At 36.8% G+C, this 12,690-nt stretch overlaps 1 protein-coding gene across 1 annotated transcript in view; it reads left to right on the top strand.

The window, feature by feature from the left end:
* LOC149408825 (uncharacterized) overlaps nt 1-12,690 on the top strand; it is a 286,048-nt gene that overhangs the window by 254,296 nt on the left and 19,062 nt on the right. The window lies entirely within an intron of this gene.

The following is a 12,690-nucleotide window of genomic DNA, read 5'->3' on the forward strand; positions in this document are numbered from 1 at the left end:
TTTTTATATTGAGGCTCAATTTATTAACACGCAGCCAATTAGCTAGAATTGAGACATCTACATTCATTTGAGACTCCAGGTCACTCAGGCTTGTACTGTGATAATAGATTACAGTGTCATCCGCATAAAGTTGGAGGTTTCCAGAGATACCACATTTAGTTATGTCATTGACATATAGCAAGAAAAGCAGAGGCCCAAGAATTGATCCCTGTGGCACTCCACATGTGATTTTACCTAAGCCACTCGAGACACCTTTGACTTCAACAAGACAAAATCTATCATCTAAGTAGCTTCGGAGGAGATTTAGGGGCTTCCCAACAATTCCCAAATATTCCAATTTCTTTAAGAGTATTTCATGATCGACCATATCAAAGGCTTTTTTGAGATCTATAAATATGGCTGCCACATATTCACCCTGGTCTATATACTGTTGAAGGTTAGAGATAAAATCAAAGGCGGCACATTGAGTACTAGAATTTTTCCGAAAGCCATATTGTTGTGGTGTAAGGATATTATTCGCAGATATGTATTTTAGGAGTCTATCTTTGATTATGGTCTCAAATACTTTTGAAAAAACCGATAGAAGTGATATAGGACGGTAGTTAGAGATACATGTTTTACAGTCTCCTTTGTGTATAGGTATTATCTTCGCTAACTTTAATTCATTTGGAAACTTTCCCGAGGACAGTGACCAATTAAAAAGTTCTGTAAGGTGACCCGCTAATTCTTCTTTACAGGTCTTAAGAACTGATGGTGTTACTCCATCGAGTCCCGGTGCTGCTTTCAGCTTAGTTTTAGAGATGATCCTCAGTACCTCATCTTTGTTTGTCCTAGCCATGTACAAGGATTGGCAAGCCTTTGGTTCCACAAATACGGTATTACAGTCATCCGGGAATGACGGAATGGTAGCTGCTAGCTTTTTTCCTATTGAGAGAAAAAACTCATTAAATGCGGATGCTATTTGGCTCGGATCCTTAATTACGCAGTCATTTACCACGAGGGATTCTATTTCGTTAGTTGGTTTATGTGTTCGGTTTGATAGAATAGAGTTTATGATTTTCCAGGTTTTAGTGGGGTTATTTTGGTTTTGTTGAAAGCTGTTCGCATAATATTTGTGTTTTAGATTTCGCCTATAATTAGTAATGGTATTTCTCAATCTCTTTTTAAGTGTTACAAGAGTAAGATTACCAGGGTCTTGTTTCCACTGCTTGTGAATCTGGTTTCGTTCTTTGATTAATGTATTTAATTTGGAATCAAACCACGGAGTATTCAGTTGTACCCGACTTCTTAATCCTGTTTTTGGTGTAGTTGTACCTGATTCTATTGCCTTTTTAATGTGATAATTGAAACTTTTAAAAGGGTCTTCTGAGTTGCTTAAGTTGATCGTGAAATTGTTATCAAGAAGATAGGATTTTACTGACATACTGTTGATGATAGGTCTCGTAATCCGGGATTTGGTTCTATTATTAAAACATTTTTTTAAGTTGTTCTTATAATCAACAATAAGTATATTATGGTCACTAAGTGGATCATCAATATTCGATATAGTAGTCTGAATGTTTTGCCTATTTGATAAGATGTGATCTATTAAGGTGCAGCTTGTATCAGTGACTCTCGTGGGAAATGTTTTGTTATGTATTGAAAAATTGTAAGATTGTAAGATGTTGCAAAAATTTAATGAAGAGTGTGTGGATATGGATATGTCAATGTTAAAGTCTCCGAATATTAATGTATCTTGTCTACTTTCGTTCAGTATTTTTTCTAGATGTATTAGAAAATCCTGCATATTTGTGTTGGGTTTTCGATAGATAGCATAGATGTTAACTGGTTTCCTATCACTGCTACTAAGCGTTATACCTAAAAAGGAATTTTCATTTGAGAAATTTTCAATAATTGCACACTTCATAGTATCAATCACATATATTGCTACGCCGCCTCCTCCTTCGTTGGGGCGAGAAGCAAAAACACTTTTGTAACCATTCAGGGAGTAAAACTTTTCCTCTCCAATCTTAAGCCACGTTTCCGTAATGACGAGCACGTGTACAATGTACCGCGAACTTCTTACTTTTTCTTCGATCTCATCAAACTTATTACGGATGCTTCTCGCGTTCATATACATTATACGTAGACAGTTCGTCACGGGATTATAATTCTCGATGGTGAGGCACTTATGCTCATGTATGTTACACTCCATAATCTATAGTTGCAAGGTCGTTCTTGAGTGCAGCGATGTAGGCCGGGCAGTTGTCCCTATCTCCAGTTGAGTGATCAGCAGGCTTACCAAATCTGGTGCATGTCGCGCAAACTGGTTTGATGGTGGAATTTGGGCAGGACTCACCAGTATGATTCTGTTGAGCACAATGTCCACATGTGGGTTTGGTATCTCTGCAATACTTGTATGAGTGACCAATCATGTGGCATTTGGCGCAGACAGTAAGGCCAATAAAATCTCGGACGCGGCAAATAGTCCAGCTTATATTTATAATTAATTATAAATATAAGCTGGATATATATATATAAATATAAGTATTTACTTTCTCTTGCTCGACTAGAAATTTACGTACGGTAGCGGGTACTGCGTAGATACGGTGACAAGCGTTACCTGTGCGAGCACCAGCCAGGTGACTTAGTTTACAGCCTGCAATAGTTTCTTCAATGTCTTCAACGTTGGGAATACCAGTGAGAGCCATCCTTAAAAAATCTTCGTCGGTCAGGTCCCGGGGAACATTAACCCTTAGAAGACTAGCAGATTTTGCATGAATTGCCCGCCTGAAACGGCTAGATTTTCGTAAATTACATTTTATACTCACTCCAGGTTTGAAATATTATTTAGCTGTACCTAAAGATTTTACAATGTTTTTATTTATTTTACGGTATTCTTTAATATTGTAAAATTAGTTTGGTTCACTTAATATTATATTTTTACTGGGTTATTTTGTGTTAGATGGAATGTAAATAAAAAATATTACCTTCAAATGACAAAATCCCGGAATGGAACACTCACAGATTGTTTATTTATTGTCAAGTCGTAAAAATTCCTTTTTTCACACAAAAAATGAACCTTTGGCAATCAAGTTATTAAATTTTACGATGAGTTTTATATACACAGTAATTATAATAAATGTTTTCATACAATGCAGAAAAATATTTGGCCAACACACATACACTTGCGCAAGGCCACTTGTCAGCATTAGAAAGGGTGACCACAAGATTGTACAGCGCGACGGGCTCTTTTAATTATTAAAACTTTTCTACAGTGTGATATATACGAAAACATGTAGTGGGGCACAAGGCAACTTGACAACAGTAACACCAATATCGTGTCTGAACTCGACGTTTAGGATTTAGCGACGAATTTTTGCATACGTGACACTCCCGATAAACTGATTTTCTCTTAGAATTTGAAGATGGTGGAACGTCCGAAGGAAAATGTCTGGCAGTTAGCCTCAGCGGATAATCGCCTACTCGATTTACCTTTTTTACTGACCCAGGAGCATGGTGTTTAGTAATAAGTTGCCTAATTACTTCCAAATGAAAATCAGTTAAGTTTACTTCTTTTTTTGCCTGTAACTTGTACATTGCGTGAGCATTTATTAAAATTACGTCAATTGCCCGAAAAGCAATTTTTTTGTACCACTTGATAGTTTTTCGAACACTTTGCACAAAAGTAATTAACATGTCCGACCTGTCAACACCTCCCATATTCTTATTATAATTTATTATACAATTGGGTTTCATTATCGGAACTTTGGTTTTCCAGCTGTTTTTGCCTGTTTCTTTCATTGACGCATTGTGCGATGTAGTCAGCATATGCACTTCCCTCTTGTCGTGCCATTTGATTGCAAGTAAGCACCCAGTTGTTTTGCATTCTACGTCTCCTTTTTTTACATTTCCAAATGTCGGCATATTTTTTCGGGTCTTTTTAACAGTACCACAGGCATTAGTTTTTTTGCTGTGCAAATAGCTGAATAGATAGGGGCTTGAATACCAGTTGTCTGTGTAAACTGTATGACCTTTCTGTAAGTAATCCGCTAGTAAAGAAACAACCACTTTCCCAGAAGTCAGTAGTTGCCGGGATATTTGTTCGTCTATATTCGGTATTTCAATGTTAGTTTTAGCACCACAATAAATAACAAATTGTAAAACAAACCCAGTTTTACAATCACAAATAACAAAAAGTTTTATGCCGAATTTGTGCCTTTTCGCCGGAAGATACTGCTTAATGCACAATCTGCCTTTGAATAAAACCAAGGACTCATCAATGCACAAATTCTCATACGGATAAAAATATTTTTTGAATTGAATGCATATCAAATCCACAAAATCTCTAACTTTATGGGTAGTATCACCTTTCTGTTGCTTTTTATTGTCTGAAAAATGGAGCATGCTTAGGATAGATAAATATCGGTCTCTTGGCATTGTTTCTCCAAATATCGGTGATGAAATTAACCTGTCTACCGACCAATATTGATGGATTTTGCCTTTTTTACTTCTCGCCATAAGCATGGTCAAGGCAATGAAAACGTACATTTCATCAACATCAACATTTTTCCATCTGTGCAACTTAGAATTTGGAGCAAATGTTTTTTGAGATTTCACAGTATCAAAATATCGGTTTGTTTCGATTACAACACTGCTCACGACATCTGAATTAAAAAATAGCTCAAAATAATCAGCCTCACAACTCTCTTGGTTAAGTTTACAATCTCTTAATCCTGATTGTTGATTAAAACTATGCACATCTGGCTGAAAGTTAATGCCACATCCCCACGTTGGAGAGAAATTTGTAAAATTTATATTATTGGAGGGATCTTCATCTAAGCGTTCAAAATCTCCAAATTCACTATCTTCATTTTGTTCTGAAGCTTCCTCTAAGCTCTCCAAATGTTCAGGAATATAATCTTCATCATCACTCATCGAAAAATCAGAATCGCAATCTATCACAAAGTTTTCAATGACGTCTTCATTCATTTTAAGGATTAGAAATCAAATTTAAATAGTTACAACAAACACTCAAATATACAAAACAATAAAATGATCTTAAATTCACAAATAATAATAATAAATACGAACAAAACACTTCATAAAAGTAAATATTAACACAGAAACACTCCAAGAGTAATAAACTAACGGACACCCTAATATAACAATAAACAGTGTCCAGCAGAACGGCCAGAAACGCGACACTCACACGGCGAAAGGACAACTAAGACTGTATGCGTGCGCTGAAGATAAGAATCAAGTGAAGAGGGATACAACGTACTTAAAAGTTCTGTTAAAAAAAAACTATACGTAAAAAGGAGAATCTGTTAAAAGGATGTGGTAGAAAATAAACAACTCAATGCAAAACATTTTTTACCTCAAAGTTTTACTGTTAAATTTACTAAATATTTAGCGATGAACATGACAAATGCTCAAAACTACACTTGTAGTGAGCCGTTCTCTGGGAGAACTTTTCTTCCACTACGATTGTAGTTGGCCGTCTCCTTGGGGTTAAAGAATATCAGTCTCGGTAGACGCTTTGACGGTAGTCGGGCCTTCAGTTTGCTCGAGTTGTCGAAGCAAGGTGCATTTAATAGCTTTTGTTGTTCGCCCGTGGTTGCCGTATTGATCAAGATACCTTTATTTCTTATTTTTTTAATTCCCGTGACCCGAACGCCTAGTTACCGGTTGCAAATTTATGCAAAGAATAGTGTGGACGATTGGTGTTGAACGCCACTACTGCTGCAGCGCACCTTCCATTGTAGGACCATTTTAGAAAATAGTTGATACGCTTTCCGCCAACAAATTTAGCCACAACATTATTATAACACTCCACATTTTTGCTGTCTACATCATGTATTAAACTTCGAGCATTAGATGCCAAAAGTCGAACGTGCTGCATGATTCTGGACATTATCAAGCTCGAAGTCATATTGGGTACGTAATTAGTGTCGCCAGTATCCCGTTTGCAAAAGTATGCCCGTTCCTTGCATAGTGAGTGGTCTCCAAATACATGTTTTGGACCATTCAATATATCCAAATAAAACTGTTTTATTTTTCCTCTTGAATACAATTCATAGCCTTCCGGTACGTTATTGCACAACGTACAGCCGTTCTCAGGCGTAAAATACGGCTTGACACAATCTTCCTCAATGCTAAGGGATACTTTGTATCTTCTGACAGTGATCTAAGTTTTTTGCAATAATTTCGAAGTAAGTGATTTCGGCATTCGATCTTTTCGACTGAAAATTTTTTATACGATTTGCTTCTTTTATTTTATTGTAAGTGCTGGAATATTTTATATACTTTTATATTTTAAAAACCTCAAATTTTTTATTACTATATTTATTAGAAACCCGAAAAACAGTTAACAATAAATTCTTAATAATATCAAATTATTTATTACCTAGAAACCCGAAAAAATGTTAACAATATATTAATTCTTAATAATATCAAATTGTTTATTACCTAGAAACCCAAAAAAATGTTAACAATACATTAATTCTTAATAATACTATTTGACACTACACAGCTTCGACGGAAACGCACAGATGAAACATAAAAAAGGCGACACACTATTATAGTCCCTACGCGCAACGCATAGAGTGGAATATTGTTGAAACGTCACATGGAAGTGTAATAATTACGCGGAATTTCGAACTTTGAAAAAAGATTGACACGACGGACCGTAGAAAGCGTGCATTCACGGCCACCTCATAGAGCCGAACGAGTAGGAGAATTCTTAGATGTTCATTATATAGTATTTTGTAACATTTAATCTTACCTTCATTGAATACTTCTCACAAAGGAACTCAAGATATATGTGGGTAGATTAAAAGCATGCACCAGTAATAAAACTCTTATATCAAATATAAGATTTATTTTATAAAATGCGGTTTCTAAACACATAGAACTAGAAAATGATAAAAGAAACAAGAGACTCAATATAAAGTTTATAACTCAAGGCGTGTCGATACATAGATGGCTCGATAGTTAAAAATGCAAGTCATGTCAGTTGAGGAATTTTTACAAAGAATAAATGATGCTATGAAATAAATGGGCGCCAGCTCGGAATTAGATCAATCCGAACAAATTTATAAATTATAAGTGTAATCCCTACAAAACTAAAATATGTCAATCTCAATTTAAAAAGGCCTCTTACGTAAATTCAGGGTCCGCCAAGGTCGGTAAGCCTTTCACAGATCCTTGTCACACGAGTTTCGAACCACAACTGTCAGAACTAACAATTCAATGTAGCGCAGCGCCTTCAGAGTAGTTCGCAAAACAAGATGGTAACTTGAGAATGCTGACTGTCGGTAAGGTAGGTACTTAAACGGGCGAGACTGCTACATTATCCCCTTTCCTCAGCAAAAAAAAAAAAAATTTTCCAAGGACAATTTTTATTTATTTATTTTTTTTATCGTGTCTCCATAGTCGAAGTTCCTCTTAGAAGGATCCAAACCCTCCAAGTTATGGCAGACGCAAGAGCTGATCATGCCTAATGATGACGCCAAGATGAGCAGCAAGCCCTGGAGATCTAGTGACGCCAGAATGTTGAACATCTTCTGATATCCTTGAAGAGATCCGAAAGCGCAGGGTAGTAATTGTGGACCACTGCAATCGTAAGTCGTATAGCAAAACGACAGCAATAGAAGCCAGGAGTAACAGCACCATCCATCAATGAATCGGCTTACGTAATGACGCGTCCAATTATATCAATCTTGACAGTTCCAGTTGATGATGGACCCTCAAAGAGAAAAGATCTTGAATTGCCTTAGCACGAAATTAAAGATTTCAGGCCGCTTGCTTGAAGTAAAGTTTTGATAAGTTGCATCCTCGAAGTATTATCTTGATATGGTCTTGAAGTGATGAAGTATGTAGAATGTAGAAGTAGATTGACTAACATGAGGCGTTTGAATTGAGAACTAAACTAAAGCTTACAATATGGATTACTGACATGAAAAGAAAATATGAATGATTTATAATAAAAACTATAATACCACAAATTCCAAAATTTAAACTGTGGTGAAAATTACCAAGAACTAGAGCATTAATAATGGTAGCTAAAAAAACTAACAGACTGCGTGAATCTAAGTGCCCAAATAAAAGTTATAATTTAAATTATATTATTAATAAATTAACAGAAGACAATGCACGAAACGCATTCAAATTGCAGAATCTATGAGACTGCCATCTGTGAGCCATAAGAAAAAAAGAAAAAACTGAAACCCCAGACCCAAACCCAAGATGCAACTCAAAGGGGTTTTAAAGAAATTAATCATGTTGTACAATGAAAATTGCAGAAAAAACTTAAATAACAACTGCCATAAAACAGATTACTATTATTTTATTTAAAAAAATCATTTTAAAAAGGATTGTTCAAAACTCATTAGACTAATTTCAATGAGATAAAAATGATTAAGATTAAAATTTTCATTTTCTTTTCATATTAATTAAAATTACCCATTAAACTAATTAAAATTACCCATTATTCTAATTAAAATTAAGACGATCCTGTGTAAAAAGAGTATCAATAAAACTTATCGCCAAAGAACCATGCGTAAGGTTTCATAAAACCTCAAAAATAGATAATTGTTAGCTTCTGAGGCTCTCGTGTTTGAATAGCATGGAGGTTTAACCAAAATTATCAAGAAGAGAAAAATTTGGTGACTTAAAACACATTAAAATCACCACCAAAATTGGTATAATGGAAGAATGCAGAAAATATAAAACTACATAAAACAAAACTTAGTGCTAGGAAAATTTGAAAAACATGAGTGAACTGTGAGTAGATGATTAAGGAAAGGTTGTCCACAGGGAATGACATACCAGTATTCCAGAACAAAGTGCGCAGTCACTATCACGGATTTTAGTTTTGTGAAACAAAACAGCACAATTCCGTAAAATTCAAAATTTAAAATTTAAAAGTGGACAGAAATTAGCACAATTACAGTGGCCTGCTGAAGTTGCACAAATTAATGCCCAAAGATGTACCAAGCTAAATTTATAGTTTTCAATGCGTGGGACTAAGTGTGAGTCAATCTCACGCGTTGAAAGGAACAACATACACAAACTATGACTACAATAATACCAAGGTAGACAGAACCCATAATACTAAACACATAAAATCAATGTGAAGACACAATTTTATAAATATAAGGTCATATCTTCACAGTGATTGCCTACAAAATACCCATTAACATAAATGAATAAGCAAACATAAGGCGAATCATGTAAGCTTATTACCAAAACAAAACTTATAATCTAAAATTTATGTAATACGAGAAAATATCCTCAATATAGAGACGGAAGTCCCCCCTCGATAAAATGACTAAACATCAGGATCTTCTAGCTTTATAATATCTTTGATGTGGAAAGTGCCAACTGGCTTACCAGCCATATCCGCTAATTGATATGCCACCGGCGAAATCTTACCAATAATTTTGCTGCGAATAAATTTAGGTGCTAGCTTAGCTGAAAAGTATTTACTAGCATCGGACAGAGCAAACGACCTTCTCCAGACAATGTTCCCGACATCGTACTGAACATCCCTACGACCAAGATTATAATTCACCTTGTTGCGTTCATACGAACGTCTTAGGGACGTGCGAACTTGGGAAAATATGTCATTTAGTTCTTGCAAATCTGATGCCCACGTATCGCGAACTGAAAATCTAATGTCTTCAGCGTTGAAGTCAGCACCCTTATACTCGTTCCCTGAAATCACAATTTCCCTTCCGAAATTTAGGAAAAACGGAGTATATCCTGTAACTTCATGCACAGCAGTGTTAATTGCCAATTCAATTTCCGGAAGATGGTTACCCCAGGATCTGTGATCAGAACCTACGAATGAGCCCAGGGTTGATACCAGCACCTTATTTATGCGTTCAACAGGATTGTTCTGCGGATGATATCTGCAATTATAGAAAAGGTGACGGATGTGAAATTTATCGGCTAGCGCTTTCATGTCACGCGAGATGTACTGCGGACCGTTGTCCAAGATAATCGTATCAGGTACCCCGAATTTATAAAATATTTCAGTTTCCAAAGTTTCAGCAATGACCTTACCGGTAGCTCGTCTAAGTGGAAAAAGTCTTGTATACTTAGAGAAGAAATCTGAGACTACTAATAAATAAGTATAACCCTTTTTTGTAAGAACTGGGGTAAGGACCTAAAAGGTCCGTCGCTATCATTTGCCACGGGCGTTGTACTAGTTTAAGGTCTCCCATGAGACCAGGGGGTAACAAATTTGAGCTCTTGTATCCCAAACAAGTGTGACACTTACTTACAAACGACTTGACATCCGCTGCCATTTTGGGCCAATAGTATTTTTGTCTAATTCTATTAATGGTTTTCATTATGCCAAAATGTGCACATGAAGGAGGAACGTGATGTTGAATTATTACGTTTTTCCTACACTCTCGAGGGAGAACTTCTTTCCAGTCATAGGACCTATGTAGTGCCTCCATGCTCGGAATGTGTTTAAAAATAACTCCATCACAGGCTTTCCACGCTGAAAATTTCCCCGGATTAGCCAAAATTTTGTTTTTTAAACTTAAATACCAATGGTCGGAAGTGGAAAAGGACTGATCTAACAAGTTAACATGTAAGGGGTCACGAGACAGTGCGTCCGGAACAACGTTGTCTTTACCGCTCCTATGTATAATTACAAAGTTAAACTGTTGTAGTCTAACTGCCCAACGCGCTAATCTACCCGATGGAGACTTTAAGTTCGTAAGCCATTTCAAACTATAGTGATCTGTTATAACCTTTACCGGAATGGGCGATCCCTCAATATAACCTCTAAACTTTTCAAGTGCAAAAATCATCGCATTTAATTCCTTCTCGGTTGTAGAGTGATTTTTTTCCTGTGCAGTTAGTGTTCTGGAAATAAAAGAAATGGGGTGTTCTATGCCATTAATGTCAGCTTGAGAAAGAACCGCGCCTAGCCCAGTGTTAGATGCGTCGCAACTAATCATGAAAGGTTTGCTGAAGTCGGGACAAGCAAGAACAGGAGCATTGACCAGAATATTTTTTAACTTGGTAAAAGCAGAATTAGCTTGTTCATTCCACACAAACTTTTTACCAGAAAACGCCTTTTTGGTTAGATTATGCAACGGTGCCGCAATTAATGAAAAGTTTAAGACAAATCTTTTGTACCAAGAGAGTATACCGATGAATCTACGCAGGCTCTTTTGCGACGTTGGTATGGGGAAGTCAACTATTGCTTTTACTTTCTCAGGATCAGTTCTCAACCCATCCTTATCAATAACGAAACCTAAGTATTTAAGGGAATCACGACAAAATATTGACTTATTTACATTAATTGTCAAACCCGCAGCTTGTAACTTTAGTTTAACCCGTCTTAAAAGTTCAATGTGCTCTTCAAAAGTAGAACTAATTATAATGATGTCATCCAAATAACAAAAAACCTTCTCATCAAACTCCGGACCCAAAACCTTGTCCATTAACCTCATCATCCGAGAGCTGGCACCATGAAGGCCAAAAGGCATTGTTACAAAGTGAAAGAGGCCTCTTTTAGGGATAGTGAACGCGGTTTTCTCTTTTGAATTCTCCTCTAATGGAATTTGAAAGAATGCATCATTTAGGTCTAACGTCGTGAGATAACGAGCTCCTCCGAGACTATTTAAAATGTCAGACATAAGCGGTAAATTATAGGCGTCACGTCTCGAGACTGCGTTAAGTTTTCTACTGTCAAGGCAAAGTCTGAAGGAACCATTTTTCTTAGGCACTAAAACAATGGGATTATTCCACAAGCTATTGCTGGGTTCTACTACGCCTAGATTTAACAGTCTGTCGAGTTCTCTATGTGCTTCCCGCAATAAATGAGGAGATATCGGATAAACACGTTGTTTAATCGGCGTGCAATCACCTGTGTCAATGACGTGTTTTTCAAGCGACGTTCTACCCAAGCGATTTCCTGAAAAGGATTCAAATTCACGAATCACGTTATTTATGATCAATTGTTGCGAAGAATTTAAATTCTCAAAGCTATCCAGGCCTACCACCTCGGCTACGCAATTCTTGACTGCCTCGTTAGACATTAATTTTGTGACCTTTGGACAAATATTAAATACCTTCCAAAAGTCGCAACCAAGGATGATATTAGATTTGATCTCTGGCATGACTACAAAATTGAATACTTTCTCCACGTTATCAAGAACTACTGGAACCGAAATTTTATGAACACACATCACTGTATGACCCGTTGCAGAAGTGAGTGTGAACTTCTTCCCCAGATTTGAAAGTTTCAAACCTAACTTTAAGAAATGACGATGAAAATTGTTACCAAAAATGGAGACATGTGAACCAGTATCAAGAAGGCCAGAGAATTCCGAACCCAGAACCCGGAAGATGATGCGTGAACGGCCATCCCTGTCGGCCGCACGCACCACCTTCGAAGTCCAAAGGCTCTCGAAGAAAGCTCTGGTTTCAGCCAGCACAGCAACCCGATGCCTGGAAGTGATGTCAGCGAACGATGTCGACTTGTCGCTCGCAGACAGGACCCCCAGGGCATCTAGTTTTTTGAACGCCGGCAGTTGCATGAAGGCGCCTTAACACCAGGGCGACCGCAGCGAAAGCATCTCACCTCCCTAGAATTCACGTTAGATGGGCTACGATTATTGAAATCAAAAGATTGCCGAAAACTCCTATTATTGGGATTATTCAAATTATTATGGTTAGCAA

This window comes from Hesperophylax consimilis, unplaced genomic scaffold (assembly GCF_061612785.1).
Source record: "Hesperophylax consimilis isolate HC1 unplaced genomic scaffold, BYU_Hcon_1.0 scaffold_55, whole genome shotgun sequence".
In the NCBI taxonomy this organism is placed as follows: Eukaryota; Metazoa; Arthropoda; class Insecta; order Trichoptera; family Limnephilidae; genus Hesperophylax; species Hesperophylax consimilis.